We start from the raw sequence: 25,375 nt of genomic DNA on the forward strand, positions 1-25,375 counted from the left end.
CACATATGAGTGAAATCATATGGTATTTATCTTTGTCTGACTGCCTTATTTCACTTAGCATTACACCCTCTAGCTCCATCCACATCACTGCGAATTTAAGACTGAATAATATTCCTTTGCAATACCTCTATTTGCATTGTAGATCCTCTTGTCTCTCAACATTCAATGAAGTGTACCTTTAATTACTTCACTTCCTCCAACATTGACCTCTCCCTTTTGTTGGATTATACCCATCAGCACACTCATATATCTTGATATCTGCAATTTTAATAAAATGTTCTTCCTTTATCCCATGCAACACCACTTTATCAGCTGACATGGTTTTAATCTAAATCTTACTGTTACTTTTTTAGCGATAGCTTTTGTTATAATATATCTTTAATCTGTCAAATCTACCATCATATAATTATATCATGAGAAGGACAGTATAGGCCACGGGGGAAAAATAAATGTCAGAAAAAAATAAAATGTCAAAATTTCATACAGCCCATACTCCACAGATTTTGGAAACTTAAAATCTGAAAAAAAGGGAAAACTACAAAGAAAGTCTTACTCAGCCAGAAACATTGTCACTAAACTTATGAAAAACAAAGATTAAAAAATATTAAGTGACCAGAGACCAAAACATGCATATTGCATACAAACTCAGGAAGAATAATACATCTGGTTGACTAACCTGGAAGAATGGAGGCTGAATGAGAATGGAATAATATCTTTATTGTTCCTAAAATAAACCAAAATAAATTAAAAAATAAAATAGAACAAAAAAATAAAGCAAAAAAACCCACTTAAAAACCTCAAATTCTATATCTAAGTAAAATAACCTCAAATACCCTCAAATTCTATATCCAAATAATTATCTATCCAACCTAAAATTCCATATCCAAATAAAATAAAACACTGTTTAAAATAAAAGTTAGATACATTTTCAGACATGTAAAAGCTGAGAGATTTCAATTCTAATAGACTTGCCAACAGGAAATGCTAAAAGACTTTTTGTTTCCTGAAAAATATGGCTCCTGTTCTATATCTGGTGAAAAATCTGATAATATCCAACCATTCTCACATGTACTGTTCTTTTATTCTACTCTTTTTTTTTTCCCTTCGTGTTTCAGCTTAAATGCTTTCTTATCTTCCTTCAAGTTCAAGGTCATTCATTTTCTTCTTTATGTTTAGTTTATTCAATGAATTCTTCATTTGTGATTATATGTCTGCCTATCTGTTTATTTATGTCTCTCTATATATGTATGCATACATTTATATACATACATATATAGATGCATATCTATCTATCAGTAAATAGATAGATAGATAGAGATATATATTTCTATGACTATCTTTCCCTAGCATTTAATTTTGGCTCTTTTTGTAGATTCTATGTCTCTGCTAAAATTTCCCATCATGTCACACCTCTACCCATATTTCCCATGAAACCCACATATATGTTTGTTTTTTCAAGTTGCTGTCTGATCATTCTAACATCTTCACTTGTGGGCTTACTACTATTAATTATTTTCTCTTAAATATAGATTACATTTACTTGCCTGTTTGAGTGCTCTACAATTTTTTACAAAAGCTATCTCTTTACTATACTGTCTAGCCACCAAGTTTCAGAATTGTTTCATAGTTCTCTTTGCTCTCTGGATCTGCCTTGAGCTTTCTATACCTCAGAGGTTCTATGATCTGCTCTTCCCTCAGCATTCAGAAAATGGGTGTCTTGTGTTTTGCAATGCTGGTGATGTTTTATTTCTCATATACAGTATTCACTCAGCCTTCTAGGGGAAAAAGCCAGCAATATCTCAAGAGAGGTTTCTTTCAATGCTCCTGCCTGTTGCCTGCTCAGCCTTTGGTTCCTAAGAGCCCAAGGTGCTTTGTATGTATTTAACCCAGACATTACTGGTTTATTAACATTCCATTGTTTTTTTCCTTATCGTAGTCTTTGGAAAGTTCATTATTTTCTTATCCCTCTGTCACTCTGCCAGGGATAAGAACAGCTGAGTGTTTCTTTCTCACATAAAGAGCTTTTTTTTTTCCCTGAATTTTGTTTGGGTTGGTGTTTTTTGTTGTTCAGGTGATAACTATGGTCTCTGAAAATGTTTTAGAATCAAATAGGAGCAAACGTTCACCTATTTGTTAATACCTTGGGCTCAGATCCACCACCCCATCCTTTTTCTCTTTAGATTTTATTTGAAGTTTAATATAAACAAGTTGAGAATTGTCTTGTATTCATCTTCTTCCAGAGAAGTATAAGGGTTTAGATTTAGAATATCTGAACTAGATCCAATTAAACAGGACTTAATCACTAAATTCTTGATTTTCTGTACTCTTTCAATCAAGTGGAAGTATTAATTAATGCTGCTTAGTAAAATGATTTTCAACAGACTTTCCAATGGCCTCCAGAGTAGAAGTAAAGATGATCTAGAGTTCATAAAAGTTCTTCATACACTTTAAAATAATATACACCTGCTGATTTTATACCCATTAAGAAATAATCCTTTTTGAGTTGATAATCATTTTAAGATTATATTCTAGTTAATTCCAATTTGTAACAGAATCATACATTAACAGTTACCATCAGTTCTGCTGAATATTGCTGACAACTTCTCAAATTCTTTATCCTCCTTTTTTCTTTGAGAAATATACAGAGTTAAGTGCAAGTTAGCTGGTATTTCATATACCTAAAGGAATATCTCTATTAACAACTTTTTACTAATTCATTAGTCATTCAGAACATCACCTACTCCTTGACTAAAATATATATGAAAATATTTAATGTCAACCCGAAGAAACTCCCTCAAAATCTATAAATCTAAATCAAATATTATTTAAGTTACAAAATTTTAGTTAGAAATGAGGTGGACATGAAATGGAAAGGTACAATGGTCTAGGTAAGAAATAAAGTTCATGTTCTTACATGTAAAAAATAATGTTTGATTCCATAGTGTGAATTTCTTTAAAAATTTCATTTTAATATCTACCATAGTTTATGTATAGTCTTAGTTTAATTACCCTTCTTTTGCAACTTAGAGAATTTAATATTTGCATGGCAATATTATTTCTTGGTAGAGGCTACATGAATTTACATTACTTTAGAGGGTTTAGCAAGATCTAATAATAGTATTACTGATGCCATCAATTTTCAACTATCTAAATAAATGTTAACAATGTTAACATGGATAATTGTAATCCATACGTATGTGCACAATTTCTCTAATTTCTGTTTTTTTTTTCTGTTGTTTTTTTTTCTTTTTCTTGCTTGTGGCATATAGTAACTCTTAGCCAATGGGAAATGATTGAGCTAAATAACATCTTTCTTTTCCTGAATCTATCTTCAAGTAAAGGTGCAAGCAAGAACTGTGGGAGAGTTAGCCCCCTAAAATAGAGGCAAGAAAGTGCATGTGCCAACCAGAATGCCAGTTGGAAAAGGTTATGAGCAAAGACATGTTTCAATTGGAACTGAATCAGGAAATTCCAAAAATGTGTGTAAGAACCCACTATCCAAAAACATAATCTTCTGCGAGATGTCAAGAAAAGAACAAAAGAGAGAGTGTGAAATGCACATAATTTATTTCCAAATGCATGTAGACACTATTATTCTGTACCAAACACTTGGTTTAATATGAATTCACAATGATAGTACTGGGCCTCAGATCTGGCCTGTGTGACAAATAAGTTATAATGGTAAATGTTGTGGTAGCTAAGAGAAAAAATTTAAGTACTTATTCTATAACAATAAACAATAATCAAAGTATTCAAGGTGATAATAAATTTTTACTATGGTATATTCAATATTAATTGTGAAAAAATAGTTTAGGAGTGATTGCTAAATAATTTCTCAGTAAGAAGAGGTCTAAGAGAGTCAGAGAAGAAAGTAATTTATCACTGTATTTGTTTATACCATGATTATAGCTTATTAACAAAAGGAGGAACCAAATATGGTGGGGAAAAATAGTCCTCCAAAATATAAAAATAATAAGTAAAAATTATAATAAAACAATGTATCTATCAGAGCTAAATGATAATGGCAAGATAATACAAATGCTCAGAAATCAGATACTTAATGATAACATTTGATATTTTTTATGGTGTAAATAGCAAACTTTCAAAAACTGTTCATTTTGATGCATTATATGTCTAAAATCAATTATAAGCCAGCTTTTCTGAAAGACATACAATCTAAGAGGGAATACATAAATGTCTCTGAGTTGATCTACTTATATTTTTATATGCTGTAGTGCAAAGTAAAATGTTAAGTATGCTTCCACCATGAGGAATGAGACACAATGTTTCAAGGCAAAGATGTTCCTTGCGATGCCCCAGGTTAGTTTGCTCACCTCATCACTCTGCCTGTCTGTCCCCTTCATTAAGCATATCATCCCACCCACTTACAGCCCAAACCCTCTGAGTTTTGAGTTTATTCGCGTTTCTGCTGATGGGCATGGAGTTCCCTGCCCTTATTTTTCTCTTTCTAAACTTGTAAGCCATACAATTAATTTTAAATTATTAATGACTTTGCTGGCTACTATTTCAGTTTCCGAACATCTGGCCAAGAGAAGGGAAAAAATACCCATCCTACGTGAGTAGTTTTACTCTATAAAAGGAAATGGTATTCTTAAATATTTCCTTCTTTTCAAATATCATGGGTTTTCATCATATTTCCAGTTCCCACTAACTGCTTTAAATGTCCCCTTAGGGCTTTCTGTTTTGCCCTCCCTATTCTAAGTCATCTCAGAAATTGCAAATTCTTCAGAAAAGTATTCAATCATGGATCATGCTCTTTTCCTCCAACATCGTCACTGTCTTTCTCAAATCCTTCTTTCTTTCGCACTTGAGCCCATCCCCAACCTGATAAAACAACATTTCTTGTCGTATCTTTTACCACTTTCTCACATCATCAAAATGTTCTACAAATTATTTTGCATCTGTGTTTCCTTTCCCAGGAGTGTTTTCTTCTTCCCTCTCGCCACTGGGAATGTTTTTCTTCTCTTATTTCCTGTTTATTGATATTCCATTTACTTATTCAGCTGAGGACAACTCTCTACAGGCTATCTGCAATGTTATAGGCATTTAAAACACAATGTATCTTCAATTTAATTTATCATTTTGTTAGCACCTAAACCTACATGCCTCTGTCTGTGACTTGTGTAACTTGGTTAAATCAGCATTAGGAAAAAACAAGACAAAACAAAACAAAACAAACCCAAGCCATCTAGAAAAGAAATCTGAAGACATCCTTGGCTCCTACTTGTTCTACAAATCCATTTATTTTTTTTTTAATATCATTTGAATACATCCTTTCAACTATATTGTAGATCAGGTATTCTTGACTATATCTTAGATCAGGTATTTATCAATTTTCACTAAGGTGATTTTTTTCTTTTTTTTTAAATTTTTTTTTAATTTTTTATTTTTTATAAACATATATTTTTATCCCCAGGGGTACAGGTCTGTGAATCGCCAGGTTTACACACTTCACAGCCCCCCAGCAATTCCATCCATTCAACAGCCATTACAGATGCTTTGAAATATACAGTCAGTATATTTCAAACTAAGTTCACAACTTATTGCTTTCTTTTTCAAAATGTGTTTCCCTCTCCATTTGCTCCAGTTTTCATTACTTCCTAGTCAACCTGACTTTTGCTGGCTTGTGAGACCCAATTGGGCACATTTCTCCCAAATCCATCTTCAGTGACATCATGTTGACAGTTTGAAATTCCCTTTTATGGGAATATTTATACCATGGAAATTGGCAGATCCTACAATTCAGCACACAAGTTTTTGTTCTTATCAGGGAGTCAGTTTACCAGCACCCACCATGATGCTTATTCATCTTTTCTAGTTCATCTCAAATAAGTCCAGTTTTTAAGGATGTTTAACTTACCTCATGTCTACTTTTTTCATTGTGATACATTCATTTATACTCAAGTGGTTTTGCTGGAATAATTTTCTCAAAATTTTTACCCTTCCTTCCCTAGAGTACCCCTACATCACTGTTACTAAAGTGATCTTTCTGTAAGGAAATCTAATTACAAAACTGCTCTATTTAACATTTGCAGGAGCTCCCAGATACTAGAAAATAAAGAATAAATTTGTGAGCACGTTGCAGAAGACTGTTTGTAGGCTCTGTTCTCTTTATCTATCTCCAAAACACTCTTCTCCTGCTAGATGTCGGGTGTCCAAATGCTATGCCTATAAAATTATTTTCAAGTCATTCAGGTTCAACCAATATTCTTATGTCATTTCAAATGCTGCTCATTCTCATTTCAATATCCATTTTGCAAACTCAGATTGCCTTACCTATCCAAAATCCAACTACAAACCTCATTTAGTAAACCATTCTAGATTTTTTTCAGATATGCTCATTCCCTTCTTGTTCTGTAAGTAAGACTTCTAATACTACTAATATAATCCCTTGCAACATCAAAACACACACACACATTCATATTTATTATTCATTTTTCTATTCTTGGGTCCTGACCTAACTTTAGTGACTGTGCCATACAGAACAGACAATATCCACATGAAAAAACTCAGTCTCAAATGACAAAGCTCTTTTTTCCTCCTGCCTACCTTCAAGTCACAGAACATTTCCTATGCACCTTCCATGTACCAAGAACTGTGCATATTGGTTTTAGATCCTTCATAACATGTGTACTTGTAGTCCTGTTATGTGATTAGAAAGTAATTCCATGTGTGTATGCAAGTAACTTTCTTCTGAGTTATGGCAACAAGTTTGAACTGTAAATGATGTCTCTTTTATTTTGAAGATAATTTCAAGATTGGATAGGGCACATACTGTGCCAATGAATTTAGGAATTATGGCTAACATAGTCATTGTGCCTGCATCTGTCCACCTATCTACTATTTCCATGACCAAGGAGAATTCTAAGCACTATGTATCTATATGCATATTCATTTAGTTCTGATAATCTAATTTATTTACTAGTGTTATAATCCCCTTTCTTCAAATGAACTCACTGGACAAAAAGGAGTTAGGTAGACTTTTTAAGGTCACACAGAAAATAAATGGAAGACATAGGATATAAACCTGTTTGACTCCAGAATCTCTGCTTTTAACTGCTATGTATTGACTTAGTCAGTCATTGATAAAATAACCCAGACATTCAACAGTGAAGGGCAGATAGCTCTTTCTTTAAATTTTTAAATATCCTTAAACTTTTTTTTCCTGTATCATAAATATAAAGCCAGTTTTTGTTTGATTTAGAGAAAGCAGCATGGTGCCTGAATCTACTCTTTAGTATACCTCCTGATAGCAGCATAGGCGATGATCAGGAAAGGCATGCAGGGTTAAGAGGATATGTGGAACATACTGCAGATGAAAAATAGTAATTTTTTTTTCCGACAAGGTATGTGAAATCATGGAGGTCAAACGTAAGAAAATGGGATTTAAATATTGAAAAGTAAAAATTGCTGAACAAGACCAAAAGAGAAAGAAAAGAAAAAAGATACTTTTAATCTATACAAATTATTTTCAATTTATAGAAGTTTAAATACAGTCAATTATTTGCAAAAGAAGCTTTTGTTTAAAGAAGCTTTTGTTTTTGTGGGGGGATTGTGTTTTTGTTTTTGTTTTTTTGTTTTTGTTTTTTGTTTTTTTTTTTTTTTTTTTTTTTTTTTTTTGCTTTGTGAAGTTTCAGTTAAGCTCCTTCATAAATCAGGATTTATTCTGAAGATAGGTATTATTAGCATAATTTAAATGCACTAATCAAACATGTGGATTTTGCTGATTTTATATTTGAAATAAAACATAGCTCAGGCAAAGTATTAATTGATTTATAGCTCGCTCAGTTGACTCTGATTTCATGGAGTGCAAATGTACTTACAGTAAGTGTTATACCCTCCCAAGGGAGAGTCCACAAGGTTGAACAAATCAGCATTGAGCAAAACAGTTACTGGAGAAATATTAACCAATTTCTGCCCAGCTTCTAATGTGTCTGAGGGGAGCTTTTGTTTTGCAGATGATCTTGCTGCTTTTGCTATCATGTAGGATTTTAGCCAGACTTATATAGTATTTTTCCATTATGGGGGAGAAAAATTATGAATAAATGGAACTATAAAATACTGAGATATGAGCACAGAACAGGAAGGAAAAGAGGCAGGCAGCCAACCCCATCTATATACCCTATCAGTCTGTTCTTCCCTATGTGCTGTGCCACCAAATTCCTCCACTGACTTTCTCCCTCCCGAATCACTATCCTTCAGGTCGCTGAGCTGAAAAGAGAAGGACCCATTTCCTTAGGGGAATCAGTTCTTGTAACAGTTAATCGACCAGCTAAGTGCTGGAGCACCCAAGGTAAGACACCTGTAGATCAGGAAAGGACAGTCTGACTCACAAGAAGCATGGCTTCCCAGAGACATTTGGAAGTTTATTGATTTCGAGAGAATTGAAACCTTGGATGTGCGTGCTGTTTTCTCAGAGGGGTTTATTAGAACACTATGACCCTTCTGGGCTCTGTGTCTCTGCTTTTGGTAATAAGAGAGAGTCATTGTCACAGTTTAAAGATTGTGCCAGGACAACAAATATCACAGAGGAATTTTAAGATTGAAGGCTCAATACTTTGAATTCAGAGTAGCCAGAATCCTAGACTTGGGGTATGCCTTGGGCTAAAATTTGTTTGGTACTTGTGTGTCTTTAGTTTGTTGCTGTTTTCTGTGTGCTTGCATGTAAGTCATGAGTTTGTTTTATTTTAATGATCCTGGGGACAAAATTGCTAGAGTCATTTGCTAGTTTACTGAGTATGGAGGCAACTCTATCCTTAAATTTAAAACAAACAAACAAACAAACAAACAAATACCCAATTTACTCCCAGACTCCAAAAGTTTGTTTTTGAAATTATTTTGTTACCAGAAGTAGAGAAGCATGATTGCTATTTTGAGAGCAGCTTAAGAATTTGATGTATATTAAGGCAAAGTAATAGAGATATTTTTTTTTTTTGCTTTTTTTGCATTTTTGTTGTCTTAATGTTCCTAAGATTTCCCCCCCCCCCTCCACTTTAGGTTATTATGGTTTTATTATCTGTTACTGTATAAACTCACACATCTGGAAAATGCTAATTTTTTTTTCTTTTTTTAGATTTTATTTATTTGAGAGAGAGGGTGAGGGGCAGAGCAAGAAACAGACTTCCCACTAAGCATAAGCCCAACATAGGGCTTGATCCCATGACTCCAGGATCCTGACCTTAGCCAAAGGCAGATGTTTAACAAACTGAGCCACCCAGTAGTCTCTGGAAAACACTATTTAATATCCTATCCTATCTATGGCAAGGAGGGTGAGACTCAGGACTATGACCTAACTAAGCAGAAATATGTCAAGTATTAATATCCCATGTAACACCACAAAGTTAATATTATATGTCATATAAAGAAGCCAGAAAATAAAATAAGAGCTGGAATTTGTTTTGATCTCCTTTCTTTTGCCACTCATTTGTAATATACGACATCTGGCTGGCTATCTCAGACCCTTGTACTTCTGGTCATCCATTAGAACCCATGACTTGAGGGGCACCTGGGTGGCTCAGTGGGTTAAGCCTCTGCCTTCGGCTCGGGTTGTGATCTCGGAATCCTGGGATCAAGCCTCACATTGGGCTCCCTATTCAGTGGGGAGTCTGCTTCTCCCTCTCTCTCTGCCTGCCTTTCTGCCTACTTGTGATCTCTGTCTCTGTCAAATAAATAAATAAAATCTTAAAAAAATATGATTTGAGATAGAACCTTTTCAGTCAATATTTCAATGTTGAAAATGTAGATTTTTTTTTTAAGGATAGTGCCTAATGAAAAAGGAAATATATTGTATAGATTTTGTTATTTTTTATCCAATTTAATTTAGAGCTTCAAGTCATTCAGCTGCTAGTTTGAAGAACATTTATAAGATTTCTTTTCTTTTCTGAATGTTCTGAGTGAATCAATCTGTGACTTTAATTCTCCCACTTTGCTTTCTTTTGCAATGGATTTTGAATCTTTGAATCCCCATTTTTATTTTATTATATGTGTGTGTATGTGTGTGTGTATAATAATACATAAATATATAGTAAATACATATAATTTGGTTATATATAATACCAAAATGGGGCCTTAAGTTGAATTTATAATATATATTATGTATTTATTATACATATGTATCTTTCTTTATATGTAGTATCTGACAAAATGTACACACACACATCCATTATTCAGCTGCTCAACTCTTTCCACTTCTTTCTTTTTGCTACTTATAGACTGTTGATGACAGGAAGATAGCTTGCTGCTGATTTATCTTAAACATTACTTCATCTTTTGAGGGGAAAAAAAAATGGCCCTATTAGAAGTATGTGTTTATTTCCATGCTGGTTTCTTGGCAACTCCACTAAGTTTTCAGCAATTGAAAGGCGTGCCTTTCTCTTAGTCTCCTGGGAGCTGGAGAGTGAATTGTTTTTCTAAATACTAATGAACAGATATATAAATGTCCATTGAGATAATCAAAAATTAAATTATCCTTTTGGCTTTTTACTTGTTCCTTCATTAATTCTGCTTTACATCTTCATTTTTAATGACTATAAAATATCCTGCTATGTGGTACCAATCATCTTTTATTCAAGGAATCTTCTATTTCTACATATGGAGGAAAGTTTAAATTGTATTCCTTATATAAATATAGTAATAGGTCAGTTTATACAATAATCTTTGCTGATATCCATTAGTTCTTTATGATAATTCTTTATGATAATTTATAATATGTAAAATTGATTTCACCAAAAACAAGGAAATATTTTCTAAGATCATTCTTTGTCACTTAATGCTATAATGCCTTTTTTTTTTTTTTTAAAGAACTTACTTATTTATTTGAAAGAAAGAGACACAGTGGAAGAAAGACTATAACCAGGGGGAGTGGGAGAGGGAGAAGCAATCTTCCCACAGAGCAGGGAGCCTGATACAGGGCTCGATTTGAGGAGCCTGGGATCATGACCTGAGCTGAAGGCAGAGGCTTAACAGATGAGGCACCCAGGTGCCCTGGCGTTTTTGTTTATTTCGTTTGCTTGTTTATTTTTAAGGACACACTTTTAGTTTTATTACAACTCTCTAGAATTTGTTACATACATTTGTTTTGGTTTATTTTATTTTATTTTATTTTAATAGACTTTTAGTTTTAGTTTTAGCCACAGCAAAATTGAGGAGAAAATAAGGTTCACCTATATACCTTGCCCTCCACACCCACAGTCTCTCCCAGGATCAGCATCTTGGGATAGAGTTATACATTTGTTACCGTCAATGAACCTACATTCTCACATCATTATCATTCAATGTTCATGCTTTCTCTTGGGGTTCATTGCTTGTGTTGTACATTCTGCAGATTTCGATAAATGTATCATGATATGTATGCAGTAGTATAGTATCAGACAGAATAGTATCACTGTCCTAAAAATATTCTCTATTCTGCCTATTCTGTCCTCCTCTCCTTAATCCCTGCCAACCACTGATTGTTGAACTTTCTCAATTGTTTTATCTTTTCCAGAAAGTCATATAGCTGGAATCATACAGTATGTCGCCTTTCTAGATTGGTTTTTATCACTTAGTAGTATGCATTCAAATTTCTTCCATGTATTTTCATGACTTAGCTTATTTCTTTTAAATGATGAATAATATTCCATCATCTGGATGTACCACAGCTTATCCCTTCACCTTCTGAAGTACACCTTGGGAATTACAAGTTCTGAAATCATGAATAAAGCTGCTATAAACATTTGTTTTCAGATTTTTGTGTAGACATAACTTTTCAACTTATCTGAGTAAATGGCGAAGAATAAGATTGCTAAATTATATGGTAAGAGTATAAAGTTTTATAAAAAAGTTCCAAACTGTCCTTCAAAGTGGCTCTACCAAGTTGCATTACCATAGGCAATGAATGAGAGTTCTGTTTCTCCACATCCTCACCAACATCTGACATGGTCAGATTATTGGCTTTTGTCATTATAACAGATGTGCAGTGGTCCATTTTCTTTTAAGAAAACTTTTAACACCTGATTTCCTGTTTTATTTTTGAAAACTCAATTGTGTCTCTCTTATGTCAGTGTTCCCATTGTTAATAGTAACAAACTCAGGCTGGTAATTATCTCTTTTATTCCATTTCCTCTCTCTTTTTTTAATGGCTTCTAAAATATCTAACTCATACTTATATCTTTATATCTTGGTCCTAATGGAACCTGCATATAGTAGGTTCTCAAAAAGGAAAGAAGATAGTTCTCTAAAATCAGTATAGTTCCTGAAGTATTGCAAGAGGACCACCAAACATCAACTTAACAATTGACTTTAAATCAACTTTTGAAACTTTATTTTTTAAATTATTTTAATTACTCTCAAGGCCATATGATGTGTCTAGAACTCTAGATTGCTTTCAGAAGCTTTCCTTAAAGAATCATCTTTGCATTCAGTCTACCTTAAAACACTCTTGCTAGTCTTATTTTAATTATTTTTAAATGCAGACAGGAAAAACCCAATACTTATTTCTTCTCCCCCCCCCACATTGACTAATAGAATTTAAACTGAGCAATCTGGAGACTAAAGTTAGAGTTTTTCCCACTGTATTGCACATGTATCATTTTTTTTCCAATTATTTAATCTTAAAGACCAATAAACAACCATACCAAAGCAAGAATATTTTGAAAATAAAAACAATAAAATTTGACATATTTAAAGGAAGAGAAAATAAATGGCAGGGAATGATGTTCTTAACATAATTTGACTTAACATAGTAACATAGTACTTAACATAGTTGGAGTGTGTAACTCATTCTAAAAGTATACCGGGTAGAAAGCAGAAAGTGTAGCGCAAATCTCAGAGATCTGCTACCATAAGAAATTGTGTTATGTGTTATTTACCTTGCAAGTTTAAAAGTAACAGGGCAAATTCTGATTTAGAGTAAGAAATATGTGTTTGCTTATTTGCTTATTGAATCAGACTTTCTTGACCACCCTGACAAGGATGAGACATTTAAATATTTTAAATAAGAATGTTTCCAGTTTATATTTCATATTTTATGACTTTTTGTTAATGTGAATCTAATGAGTAGTTGGTTACATTTCTAACATGCATATTTATAGGCATTCTAGAAATTATAATAATATTTTGGCAAAACTTATATAACCCAAATTACAATTTGCATAGTCTAGAGGGCTATTTATTAATATATTTGTCAATTTAAAAAATTTCTTTTAGGAGTTAATGTAACTGCAGTTAGAAAGATGTGCTTTATTTTCACAGCCAGCAAGCAAGAGTAATGTTTCTTCCAACTGTTGTTTGTGGTGCCCATGGAATCTATCTTGACAAAGATTCTCTAATCTCAGCCCACAATAGACAATGGGACAGAATGGGATAGTTTATGATAGGATAAGTTAAGATGATAGAATAGGATAAGATGGTAAGATTAGGTTAGGATAGGATAGATAAGACAGGTAGAATAGAAAAAGAAGGATGGAATAAAACTGAATAATGATACAGTAAGAGGTATCATAGATATTGGAGATTAGTATTATTTTGTGAAACATCTGTATAAGTTGTGTATCCATATCTTATATAGCAGGAGGAAATCCCCTGGAAGTGGAATCTGGAACAAGTTTAGTATTAGGGAGGTTTGTAAGTGCATGCCCTTGCATGGCATGTAGGAGGTACCCAGTAAGGGAGGAGAAGAGAAGGATAGGAGAGATAAGAACTGCACTAGGCAGATGCAGATGTCCAGGTGCAATGCAACCTCAGTGGAGATCTGAGCTGAGGAAGCCTAATGTTCCTTGAGAACTATAAAAATTGGGGTGAAAAGGGTTGCATCTTTATCCCTTTCCCCCTTCAATCAGTCATTTGATGCAAGCTGCTCAGAGATTTCTGGGCTACGTGGCCCATTTCAGCTGCGATAATTCCCAAATGGAATTACTGATGTTTGAAGGTATCCTGCCTGGGGCAAATCTAGTGAGTCTTTACTCAAGAAAGCTCTTAGTGGGCTATCCCCAGCAGCCATCTAATCTTGTAACAACACTAGAATGCTCACCTTTTGCATTAAAGCATGTAGTGGGTTTAGTAGTGTTCTTCCAGAATTCATGTCTACCCACAACCTCAGAATATGATTGTATTTAGAAATAGGGTCCTTGCAGATGTAATAAAGGTAAGGATTGAAACAAAATCATACTGGCCTGGGGTGGGCCCTTAATCCAATGTGAATGAGCTTCTAAGAAAAGAACACACAAGAGATACCAAGAAGAAGGTCATGTGAAGACAGAGCCAAAGATTTGTATTATGCTGCCACAAACCAGGGAACACCAGCAGACACCAGAAGCTGCAAAAGATAAGGACGTTTTCTTATCAACAGCCTTTGGAAGGAGCATGGCTCTATTAAAAACTTGATCTCAGTCCTCTGGATTGCTGACTTTTGCAAGCTAAATAAATATTTATTGTTTTAAACCACCAAGATTTTTATAATTTGTTACTGAAGCCCTAGGAAACTAATATAACACACTTACACTATTTTTAGATTTCCCTGTCCTATAAAAAGGGCACCAATTATCCCTAACCCCAAGGACAAAAGATTTGTGTAAAATGTTGAATCAGATCATAAGAAGTGAAATGAGTTAGTTTTTCATTTAAATTTATTGGGTTACATAAGTAATTATAATTAATTAACATATTTTAATATTTTTAAAGTATATTTTAGCAATAAAATACAATCAAGCTGGCAGCTATAAATCAATATGTTGTCTCTTGACCTTAAGGCAAATGAATTAAATTTTTTACAAAGAAGAAAACCATTGAGCACAAATTCTTGGTATAGATAAAACTTCACTGCTCATACTGTAAGTCATCAAAAACAAGAACAAAGGCATATTAATAACTTCTAGATTGTTTTGCATAAACTGCTACACAAGTATTTAAAGAAAAGAAGGAAGGGGTGAGAAAGAAAATAAATTAAGAAAAGAAGGGAAAAAAAGGATAAAAGGGGAAAAGGAAGGAAGGAGATATTTTATAATAAAAATACCCAGTACGTCCCCCCCACTATAGGAAAATGTTGCTGACAGCTGGATGTAGAAAAGACTTTAAAAGAAAGATTATGGAAAGATTCTTCAGAGCAACATAGATCTTTTGCTGATGGTTTACCTTTTTAATTCTTTGCATTTTACTTGTGGGCCACAAGGAGATTTCAGGGAAGGTAATCAATCCTTTTGTAATTGTTGTTTCTTGGGTGACAATGACCTTGGTAGAAGAGGATTTCCGAAAGAGAAAGAATATATTTTTCAGATGGAAATTGACATATAACATATGACATATAATAACGATGATGATGATGATGAAGATGGTAATGATGATGATGATGATACCTTTATACAGAGATTTACAATATCCTTTATACCTTCAAAGGCACACACACATAATAACCTATATAAACAGTTAGCATAATCTATGTGCTCACGTGACCCCTACTCAGTCCCCTTCTTTGCCTCCTTCATGTCAACTCATTTCCTTTTTTTGGAAGACACTTTGGTATGACTTTCTGCCTTTGCACCGTACTGCACTACACTAATTTACGTGCCTTCAACATGACTAGAGTCCTAGCAAAAAGAGCTCTGTTGCTAAGACAGATCTGTGTTTGTGCGTAAGAAATTTGTTCCCCTGGGATGAAATCACAGATGCACAAATGCTCAAAGAGCTCCAGCTTCTCCCAGGAGAGCTGGCTTACATTTCCAGAAGACATCCCTGGGGTGAAACACTTTTTAAAATAATGCTTTTAACCTTTGCTTTTGTTCACAGTGCAGCTCTAAGCTCCAAATTTTTCTGCCAACTGTAGAGCTACTTAACTGACCACTGGCAGGTAAGCAATATTCCTGTTGGTGGTTGTGTAATTCTAAATCTTATTTAGGAACAGAGGTACGAGTGTAGATCAAATAATTGTTAAAATTGTGTGAATGGACTATTGTCTCATGGTGGACAACTAGGAAATAATAATACCCAGTAGCCAGACTTTGACCTACTGTATTATGTCATCCTTTTTTTCTGAGTTGGGTTCGCTACCTCAACTCCTTGTTTTTGCCATATAGATAAGGAGTGTTTGATACTGTGCTGTATGAGGGCAGAAAACACACAGGGTATGGATGGTCTGTGTTTTTGCACAGAGAAGCAAGATGCAGAATCCACTAAACACCTGTTGTCAGAAACTGGAGGAAGATGGTTGGGTTTTGTGTGTTAAACTATATGTAATTGGGAATACTAGAAATCCAGCTCTGTGATTTCCAGTAGGACTGAAAGACATGCCAGCTTTCTCCTACCAAGTGGGTCAGATACTTGGAACATTCTTCGGAAGTTGTTCTTAAAACACTTTACCAAGGCTAGGAATCTTCTCTGTTGGCAAACAAACTTTGCTCCACAAAGCAGAGTAAGAACAGCCTATAGGTGTCTTTTCTGCCATTTTGTCAGGTCAACTGTGGTAATAAATTTCTTCGTTTTATAGTTAAAGCTCTGGTGGTCCTCTTCAGAAAGCCACTATAGTACTACCAGAAAATCCTTTATGTGAGGACAGATAAGTAATCTACATGTTTGCTGCTGCATTTTCAGGGCTGAGAACAGCACCGAACATAAAATCAGAAGTTAATACATATATGTTAGATGGGTAACTTCAGTCAGGCTGAGGGTGTACTTATACAATGTCTGCCACACATTTAGGATAATTGGTACTTATCCTAAAATACATACTGACTTGCCCTTCAGAATAGATTTTTTTTTCATTTTATTTTATTTTTTTCAGTGTTCCAAAATTCATTGTTTATATACCACTCCCAGTGCTCCATGTAATATGTGTCCTCCCTAATACTCACCACCAGGCTCAGCCAACACCCTCCAAAACCTTCAGTTTATTTCTCAGAGTCCATAGTCTCTCATGATTTGTCTCCACCTCCGATTTCCCCCAACTCACTTCTCCTCTCCATCTCCCAATATCACCTATGTTATTCCTTATGCTTGACAAATAAGTGAAACCATATGATCATTGATTCTCTCTGCTTGACTTAGCATAGTCTCTTCCAGTCTCTTCCATAATCTCTTCTGGTCCTACCCATGTTGATACAAAAGTTGGGTATTCCTGCTTTCTGATGGAGGCATAATACTCCATTGTATTTATGCACCATATCTACTTTACCTATTCATCTGTTCCAGGGTATCGTGGCTCTTTCTGCAGTGTGGTGATTGTGGCCATTGCTGTTATGAACATTGGGGTACATATGCTCCTTCTTTTCACTACATCTGTATCTTTGTGGTAAATACCCACTAGTGCAATTGCAAGGTCCTAGGGTAGCTCTATTTTTAATTTCTTAAGGAATCTCCATGCTGTTTTCCAAAGTGGCTGCACCAACTTGCATTCCCACCAACAGTGAAAGATGGTTCCCCCTTCTCCACATCCTCTCCAATACTTGCTGTTTACTGTCTTGTTAATTTTGGCAATTCTAACTGGTGTAAAATGGTATCTCAATGTGGTTTTGATTTGAACCTCCCTGATGGCTAATGATGATGAACATTTTTTCATGTGTGTTAGCCATTTGCATGTCTTCTTTGGAGAAGTGTCTGTTCCTGTCTTCTGCCCATTTTTTGACATGACTATCTGTTTTGTGTGTGCTGAGTTTGAGGAGTTCTTTATAGATCTTGGATATCAGCCCTTTGTTTGTAGTGTCATTTGCAAATATCTTCTCCCATTCTATGGGTTGCCCCTTTGTTTTCTTGACTGTCTCCTCTGCTGTGCAGAAAGTTTTCATCTTAATGAAACTTCCAGACTCTTTTTATGAAGCCAGCATTACCCTGATCCCCAAACCAGGAAAGACCCCACCAAAAAGGAGAATTTCAGATCAATATCCCTGATGAATATGGAGGCCAAGATTCTCAACAAGATCCTAGCTAATTGGATCTAATAGTACATTAAAAAAGATTATCCACCATGACCTGGTGGAATTTATCCATGGGGTGCAAGTGTGGTTCAACATTCACAAATCAATCAACGTGATAGAACAAATCAACAAGAGAAGAGAGAAGAACCACATAGTCCTCTCAATTGATGCAGAAAAAGTATTTGACCGGATATACAGTATCCGTTCCTAATTAAAACCCTTCAGAGTATAGGGATAGAGGGAATACTCCTCAACTTCATTAAATCTATGAAAAACCCACAGAGAATATTATCCTCAATGGGGAAAAGATGACAGCCTTCCCTTTGAGATCAGGAACATGACAAGGATGTCCACTCTCGCTACTGTTGTTCAACATAGTACTAGAAGTCCTAGCCAACAGCAATCAAACAACAAAAAGAAATAAAATGTATTCAAATTGGCAAAGAAGAAGTCAAACTCTATCTCTTCACAGAGGACATAATACTTTATATGGAGAACCCAAAAGACTCCACCCCCAAACTACTAGAACTCATACAGGCATTCACTAATGTGGACGGATACAAAATCAATGTGCAGAAATCAGTTGCTTTCTTTACACTAACAATGAAAATATGGAAAGGGAAATTAGAGAATTGATTCCATTTACTATAGCACCATGAACCATAAGATACCTTGGAAAAACCTAAACAAAGACGTAAAGGATCTGTACTTGAGGAACTACAGAACACTCATGAAACAAACTGAAGAAGACACAAAAAGATGGAAGAGCATTCCATGCTCATGAATCAGAATAAACATTGTTAAAATGTCTATACTGCCTAGAGCAATCAATATTTCCTATGCCATCCCTATCATAATTCCACTAGCATTTTTCAAAAAGCTGGAACAAACAATCCTAAAATCTGTATGGAACCAGAAGGGACCACAAATCGCTAAGGAAATGTTGAAAAAGAAAAACAAAACTGGAAGCATCATGTTGCCTGATTTCAAGCTTTACTTACAATGCTGTGATCACCAAGACAGCATGATACTGGCACAAAACCAGGCACATAGACCAGTGGAACAGAGTAGAGAGCCCAGATATGGACTCTTAACTCTATGGTCAAATAATCTTCAATGAAGCAGGAAAAAATATATACAGTGAAAAAAAGACAGTCTCTTCAATAAATGGTGCTGGGAAAATTGGACAGCTATGTATAGAAGAATGAAACTCGACCTTCTCTTACACCATACACAAAGATAAACTCGAAATGGATAAAAGACCTCAACATGAGGCAGGAATCTATCAAAATCCTAGAAAAGAACATAGGCAGTAACCTCTTCGACATCAGCCACAGCAACTTCTTTCAAGATATGTCTCCAAAGGCAAAGGACACAAAAGCAAAAATGAACTTTTGGGACTTCAGAATAGATTTTAACATGGGACGCCTGGGTGGCTCAGTCAGTTAAGTGCCTGACTTTTGATTTAGGCTCAGCTTGTGATCTTAGTGTTGTAAGATGGAGCCCCAGGTTGGGTGCCTCACTGGGCGTGGACCCTGCTTAAGATGAGATTCTCTCTTTTCCACTCCCTCTGTCCCTCCCCGCTTCCTGCTCCAAAAAAATTAATTAATAATAATAATAATAAAGATTCTAACAATATTCACAATGCAATTTGGATAAAGGAGATGCTACAGTTTAAATCATTTTACCTGTGATTCAAAATATAGGTACTTTCTTCATACTTTGTTTTTGCTGCATGGTGCTATGTATGCCTCTGTATGGTGCTATGATGCCTATAAGAGAAAAATTAAACTTGGTTCCTATAGTATGTAGCTTATATTCTAATTAGGATTATAAGAATGAAGCTTGTAAAGTAATGGTATAAATAAAAACTACTTTTTAAGTAAGTGGCTAAGGTAAGGTTAGAAACCACTGTGGAAGACTCAGGAAAGAGCCTTCCAGATTTTCCCTCAACAAAGGACTTGTCCCAGCTGCCAGGAATATGGTCAGCAGTCAGCCTCCACCTACTGGCCTCTTCATGACTATCGGTTTGCCTCAACTGCAGAGGAGACACCTCATGGTGGGTTACTCTATTGCTTTGTTCGTCCATATCTAGTGACTGGGTGAGTCAGGTATGTAAACATCAGTATTTTGGCCCAACATCGGTCAACACTTATAAGCAATATTCACTCCACATTTCCTCAGGAAGTTGACCAAGATTTTATTGAGTCTGTATTATAATTCAATTTCTTCTCTCCCCTCCCTTCTATAGGTGTTGATCCGAAATGAATATGCATCTCTGTTTCAGTGTCTCATATCAGGAAACATAAACCACAACCTTTAGGATACCTAGAGAATATGATAAAAGGTGTAAAAAAATAAAGACAAAAACAAAAACACTCCATGGCAAAAAAGGCCAATGGTTTTGGTAATGAAGGCATTGCTGAGAAAGAAACTATAATAAAATAATGATAAAAGCCTTAGATTGAACACAGACTGTGCCTTGTCCTGTGCTGAAAGATTTATGCAGTTTATGCCTATCGCTTCATTTAATATCCAAGGAAGTATCTAATTTAATAAGTTAGACTATAAGATCCATGTTTTGTAGGTTAAGAAAGTTATGGGTAGAGAAGACAGATGATTTTCCTTTGCTTGTGAGTGGCCGAGTTTTCAAACCTAGTTTGATGAATCAGACTCAGTTCTTCTAAAGAGGGTTAAGTTCAAGTTGGACCAGATAATTTATTTGTAGATAACAATAATTTGTAGACTGTGTAGATAAGAGGCTTAATGGAACAGTCTCAGATACAGGTTTCTCAGTTTTCATGTCTTCATCTCTCAACTTGTTATAGCATAGGGTCTTGATATTAAGTTAGTATTTTTCTGGATACTTTATTTCTGCTTCTAGGTTGCATCTGCAAAAAGTTCTTGAAAATAACATCTCCTAATTACATAGATTCCATCTCCTCATTGTCACATGTTACCCATACTTTCCATACCTGGATCATAGACTAGTTTCCATCCTTTGCTTTAATGCTTGGCAACAGTAAGATCTTCACAAAGAGACCATTTGAAGTTATGGTTTTCCTTAACTTTCTGCCTTCAACCACCTACTGTTCTTTTCTACTTAAACAATCTATTCTTAGCATAACATCCTAGACTATCACACTGTCTAGAGTTGTAACATCTTTCATGTGTTAAAATCTGATATTCCTTGGCCAATTCTAAATAAATACTCCTCCAAAATCTCCACACTTCTCCCACTGAATTCAGTGTTCAGCTTAACATTACCAAAATGACTCTCTACTGTCCAGTTTTCCAATACTCTAGAATTTAATCTGACATATTTTCCTTCCAGTTTAACCTCAGAAATTTGCTTAGTCATTTCAATGATATTCTCACTAACATCCTCCATTTTCATCTTCTGTGGATTGTGCCATGTACTGGATGGACCAACCACATTTTTCTTTTCTGTTATGCAACGAGCAGGCTTCTTTGAAGCTCTATTGCTCACTATCAGGAATCTGGCAGACAAAAGTGCTGCACCAGGCTAGAATTTCCATGGAGTCAGTGTCTTTCTCCCTCTCACCGGTGAAAGGTTCACAACTCCTCATGGACCCCTGACTCTACATGCTAGATGTCTGGCTCTCAGACAGCTCCTGGAAATAGTTGCATTCAAACACAGATTGCTTGTCATCACAATGATAATTTTATTTCAAGCTTGAACTTCAAATAGAAAAAGCAATCGCATATGGGTGCGAAGTGAGGAGTTTCTCATACCTACATTTATTCCTATTATTTAAAAGCAGACCTGTCCTTCTGGGACAGAGAAAGGTTACTATTATTATAGTAATAACCACATTGATTCTTCTTTGGCTCAATTCCCCTCTCTTCCAGAGCAAGGTGATGAGAGTCAGATATTATCCTAAATATACCAGGGTCTGTATTATAGGGCAGGGACCCTGAAGATATCTGGTACTTATACACCTTGTTTCTTTCACTCTTGAGAGGAGAGAAATTTAATCTCTTTAATGTAAACATATTATTCTGGGGAAGAGAATGGTAAAAGCTGTGTTTTTGCCCTCTGGAATACCAACCAGTGTCTCCAGAGGGGAAAGAAGGTAAGTCTGCAAGTTTACGACTCTTAGAATTTCCCTGTGGTTGCTGGGGTGGGATTAGTTTTATTATCTTTTGTACAGGAGCAGATGGCTCTAGATCCAATGTGCTTAAAAGTGAAGAGCAAATAGGACTGAAGTGAAGGAGACATTCTCTAACATGTCAATTCATTTTGCTCAAGAAGCCAAAAATGCAGAAAGCATCTTCAAAAGATCTATACCATTCCACAGTGTTTGGAACCATAAGTACATTCTGAGGATCCCATAAGTGCACCTGGTCCCACTCACTTCATCATTGGGATGATGAAAGAGAAGCTGATTCATAACCTCTCTTGTTAATCTTTAACGTTTGAGATTCTCCAATAAAATGTGTTTCTTATCTCATTCCAGGTGATACAGTGGAAGTTGTCCAGAGCCTGGTGCCCTATAGGTGGTGAGTATGAAGAATCAATTGTGCACTCTTTTTTTTTTTTTTTTTATGGACTTCCTAATGCTACATAGCTGATATCTTTCCCCAGCTATTCTCTCAATATTGCTCAGCAAATATTTTATTCAGCTTTATCAGCTACATTCCTGATTCCTCACAAGTGTAAAATTCTTTATATTTCAGTACCATTTCAGGCTTAAATCCCTTACTATTTATCTCTCTCTCTCTGTCTCACGCACACATTCACTCACACACACACACACACACACAGAAATCAATACTTTTTTCCAAGCTTTCATCATTATTCAGCTTCAATACAAACCCCTCCCCCATCCCCTTGCTCCTAACACCATCCCTCTACCCCATGAGAATTGCAATAAAGTCTATGGTTTTTTGCTTTAACAAAATTGGATTTAAATATCCTTTCCACAAAGTATGAGCTATGTGATCTGGGCCATGTCATAATTATTTCAGTTTCCTCTTTGGAAAACAGAAGGTATTAATAACCCTTCTGGAGGAAGATTAGGAAGTAGAAAATGTAAACCACTTAACTGAGTACCTAGTACTCAAATTGTGGTTATTACTGTTATTGTATAATTTCATAATTGTTTCATCTTTTGCTTTGGTGCTTTAGGTTTATGCCCTTTACCTACTTTAACCTCAGCAAAAAAAAAAAAAAAAAAAAAAAGAAAGAAATTCTTCTGTTCTCAGTAGATAATTCTCTGACCCACACTACTCTGCAATTAGACAATTCCTTCCTTTCTGTCTTTTCTTGCATTGCTAAATCCCTGAAACCTAGTATTTATTGGCTCACTGCCCTCACAGAGTTCATGGCCTCATCTCCCATTGTTTTTTCATTTTCCCATTGCTGCTTAGTCTCAACTTCGTGAATTCACAGGACTGACTTCTTAGATCACATCTTACTTTGTCCTGCAACAATTACAAGCATTGACCACAGGGTCTTAAAATCATCCTTTGCCAAGTTTCCTGAGAGTGTTTTCTAATTCTTCATTTACCACTCCGGGCAATCTTTGTCTTTTTTTTTTTTTTTTTTTTTGGTTAGATACTTGCCTTGTATATGCATGTTCCCCGGAAACATCATCTTCCTGGTTTATCCCTTGCTGTAGTTTCTGTTAGCCAATCACTATGGACAAACCTTCCTTTTCTCTGACTTGAAAATGTTTTCCCACACACTTCTTATATTTGCTTATTTTGCCCATCTAGTAAACCACTGGCATCACCGTCACTCTCCACCCATAACTAAACAACCCAAAGTCATATGTAAACCCAAGAAGCAAAACTCTTTCATCAAAGGATTCCAAAGATAACCCAATTGAATAAAGAAATAATAAAGGGGAAAAAAAGAAAAAAAAATGAAGAAGACAACAAGCATAAACTTATGGTCTGTCTTCTGGATGTTCTGAATTCTCTGTGTTTATGTTTGTTTTATAAAATTGCAAGAAAAAGAAGTAGTATTCATGATATCTTAGATGTTTTATCTTTGCAAATTTTTCTGGAAGGCCACTGTGAGTTCTTAAAGTGTTAAAATAAAACTACACCAGCCACTATAAGAGCAAAATAAGTATATAGGGGAAAAAAGTTCTTGATTTGACTGTTCTGAAAAAAATTCTCTAAGGTATCACAAGCACATAAATGCCTACCCCTGATTCTGTAGGGCTCTTATTAATTGTTCCTACCGTTTGCATCTGTTTTACTAGTCTTGTGAATCTTTAAGGAAGCCCTTGTTAACAGAAAAGCAACTTTTTGTGAATCTAGTTATTTATTGACTTGTTACGACTTCAGAAAAATGTTGCCTCTGTTTTTCTTTCCCTGACATTTCTTCATACCTGAGCTTCTGTCTTTGTGTTACACAGTCAACATGCCTAAAAGCTTCCTCTTCTCCTAGAGCTGCATTTTCCCATGTTGGTATCTGGTGCCTCACTTCCAGCCACTCTGCATTCATCTGGTGCTCTGCTGCCTAGCTCTTCTGCGGTGTTGGCCTGCCTCTACAACAGCTTCAGTTGAATTGCTTACAGCTTTTCTCCCTCCTCCCACACACGGTTACCTTCTGGCACAATCTTCCTTCCAGTAGTACTCAGAGCTGCTGCTTAGAAACAGGAACTAATGCAAGTGAATGAAAACTACAGTGCAAGTTCTATAGCCACGGACTATAGGACAAATCAATATTCATATGCAATTGTAATTCAGTTTTTTAAAGGTCTTCAGTGTAGCTTAGACTTGTATCTTTAGCTGGTGAAAATCAGATGAAGGGAGATACCAAATATGAGCTGGCTTTGCTACAGCACTTTTCTCTGCCGGAGATGAGTTATTCTGAGATTATCTATTTGGCTCAGCCCTTCACCCTCACATGTTTGCTCAGGTCTTACTTCTCGATGAGATCTACTCTGACAGCCCTGTTTCATACTCCAACCTGTTCCAACCGTCCCCTCTGGCGTTCTGGATCAACTCTACTTTGCTCAACTTTTACTTATTTTCCCCATAGGACTTAAATCTGATAATATATTACATAATCTATCTACTACATTTTCTGCATTTATTTTTAATTCTTAATTACATAACCTAGCTTCCGCAAGGCAAAGACTTTTGTTTTGCTGGATCCCAAACACCAAGATTCTGTCAATAATAAGCATATAAAAATACTCTAAGAATGAAAAGAAGGAAGAAAGGAAGGAAGGAAAGAAGGAGAAAGGAAGGAAGGAAGAGAATGATGGAAACAAGGAATGAAGGGAGGAGAGCAATCTTAAGCCAAATAAATAATTAGTCTCTATGCAACGTTAATGCATACTTATTTCAGGTCAGTTCAACAAATGTTTTCTAAATAACACTATACTATAGATATTACTCAGTGTTACAATACGTAGTCACCCTTAGTGAAAGGAACCTGTGATAATTTGGGAATACAACCATCTCTTTCTAATGAAGTAAAGTAGTATAAA

The sequence above is a fragment of the Mustela putorius genome, unplaced genomic scaffold (assembly GCF_011764305.1).
Source record: "Mustela putorius furo isolate JIRA1106 unplaced genomic scaffold, ASM1176430v1.1 tig00000083_pilon_pilon_pilon, whole genome shotgun sequence".
NCBI lineage: Eukaryota > Metazoa > Chordata > Mammalia > Carnivora > Mustelidae > Mustela > Mustela putorius.